Genomic DNA, 2,634 nt, shown 5'->3' with positions numbered 1-2,634 from the left:
TCTGTTCGTATCAGTGCGCGCCGTCATTCAGACAGCGAGCCCAACAACAGCCATGTCTCCCTCGGAGGGAGTTTTATTTCGCTGTTCCTAAAAACCTGCCGGACTACTTTCGGCTAGACCAAAACTGGACGATAACTCTGCTCACAGGACGCTGCCAGGGGTAAGTCAGTGTGATTGCATGCCGCTGGTGATGGGGATGCCATACAGATTCATGTCAAAAATACCGAACTATCCCTTTAAAGACAGTTAACAGAGACAGTCAATGGATGAGGCTGTGCTTGGATTTAACGGGGGAAGGATCTATTTTAGTGCAACAGGTTAAAAGAAATAAATGCAAAATATATTTACATCTCAATTTGTCATGTTTAGAAAAGATTGACTCTGAATCAAGACAAATACGGAGACAGACAAGTAGTTTTGATGAAATTTATTGAACAAGTGAAGAAGCGGTGGTGGCGGGCTGGCCATGTCTAGTTGGAGGTTGAGGCTTGGCTCACGCGGACACCACCCTCCCTCCTGGGGAGGTTGGTGATAATCTGGTGGTTCTCTTCATTATGCAGATGGTGTTGAAGGGTGGACAGGCAGGTGAGATCAGGAAGGAGGACAAAAGCAGAATGGCAGTCAAAGGATTTCTTTGATACCTAGGAGGTCCAGGTTTGGAGCTTCTCAGGCTTGGTTCTTGGAAGGAAACAGAAACATGGAATTAGGAACTGGCTTGGGGGTTACGTGGGAAAGACTTTAGTTGGCCAAATACCACACTGGAAACCAGGAGTAGGGTGTCAGAATAAGAAAGGCTCTAATTAGCAGTGATGGGGAACACTTGCCTGTCACACCCTGCAGAGAAGAGAGAGAACCCGGGCCTGCACCCAGACCTGAGAGTATGACACAAATTTTAATTCAGGGGAGAATCGGTGGAAGCTTTCTATGTGACTATTTTTCAATTGGGGAACCAGGGAACTTCCCCAATTGACTGTTGTTCCATTTGTAGATCACTAACATAAGATTCTTCCTGATCAAAATCACACTCCTAGACCTAACTGTAATAATGTATTTTCTAAATTACATTTTTTGTAAAAGAAATAAGTTTAAAAAAATAAAAAATAAAGCAAAAGTATACTAGTAAGTATTAAGTTTTATATATTTAGAAATGTTTACACATTTGCTAGAAAGGCTGCTTTTTTCCTTTGGATAAAAGAGTGCCTGTCTGAATTGTGAACATAGTATAGTTTTTAGCCTATATAAAAGCTTTTACTGACAGGGCCCCCACATATTTAGACATATTGAGCAACAAAGCAACCCCTCCCCCGTACACACATGAAACGCCCTGCTGTGTTCCTTTCTCAACATGAAAACGCTGCTGAAAAATTTTACATCTCTTCTCTCTGTAACTCAGTTTAACATAGCCTTCCTTTTCATGAAAATAGCTATAAAATGCACAAATAGGAAATAAATAGATAGAGAATAAATACATCTTAAAATAGTTTAAAATATACAAAAGAATATATAATTACAGATCTTATAAATGCTGTATTTCATGTTATGATATAGTTTAAAATTATATTTTGTTTAAAACTGTATAAAACATTATTTTTTTTCAGCAGCTAAAATGGTCAAATGTGAGAAAATGTCTTGAAAGTGAGCTTTCTGCATGTTTTTTTTACTGACTGTGTTTGGGAGTGTTATATGATACAGAATTGGACTAAAAAAGTCTATTTTATTTTCTGTGAAGGATTTTACTTCAAAAATAATTTTATTTCATTGAAACGTTGACTTATGTTAAAAAAATTCCCTAATATTTTTCCTAATAAAAATCTTACCTAACCCCTAAAAAAGCAGTGGGTTCAGAGAAACGGCGTTAAGTTCAGCATCATCAGAGAGAAAATACATTTTTTTAAGCACAACTTATGCGGTATTTTGCAGGATTGTTTCTGCTGTGTTTTAAAGATTTGTTTTCTTCTCAAACCACAATTAGCATCCATTTTTAGTGTGTGAAATGTAAAATTGTCTGTTGGGTTATAATAGAAACAAGAAATGGTTAAAGCCGTAGGAAAGTGGCTGTTCCATTCCCGTGAACACTGGGACGGAACTCAATGGTAAAGTAAATCATTCTTATTTCTTATTTCAAACATTACTGCCTGCTTTTCTGTTCTGTTCAATTTAGTTCTGAAACTTTCCACTGTCTGACTCGCCTGAATTCTGGGTAAATCTGTCTGGTTTTATGACACCTGAAAAATGTTTTATTATACTGTATGCACTTTTTATAATAAAAAAAAAGAAACAAAAAGAAACTATAAAAGCATTAAAAAAAACTATATACTACTTGGTTTAAAGAATAATATTTTACTTTCAAGCAGGCTACTGGTGAGAGGCAATCATTTATTTAATAGTTTGAAGGTTATGTCATAACTCCCCATAAAGGTCTCAAGCTGTAGAACCATTTCAACATTTCACCATTCCAATTGCACAGCCCACTGCTCCTGCTTTTTCTTAAATGCTGTGACTTTACTGCAAATGTTTGATGCTGTTTTGGTGAAACTTCATTGCCGACAGTAACTGGTTCTGAGTAATAAAATTACTCTTTAATGTCTGGTCAGAAGCTACATTCAGTTTGCACAGTCATATTTTTTCTAATGA

This window comes from Cyprinodon variegatus, unplaced genomic scaffold (genome assembly GCF_000732505.1).
Source record: "Cyprinodon variegatus isolate N-32 unplaced genomic scaffold, C_variegatus-1.0 Scaffold910, whole genome shotgun sequence".
Lineage (NCBI taxonomy): Eukaryota > Metazoa > Chordata > Actinopteri > Cyprinodontiformes > Cyprinodontidae > Cyprinodon > Cyprinodon variegatus.
The sequence above is the reverse complement of the archived record's forward strand: the minus strand, read 5'-3'. Positions refer to the sequence as shown.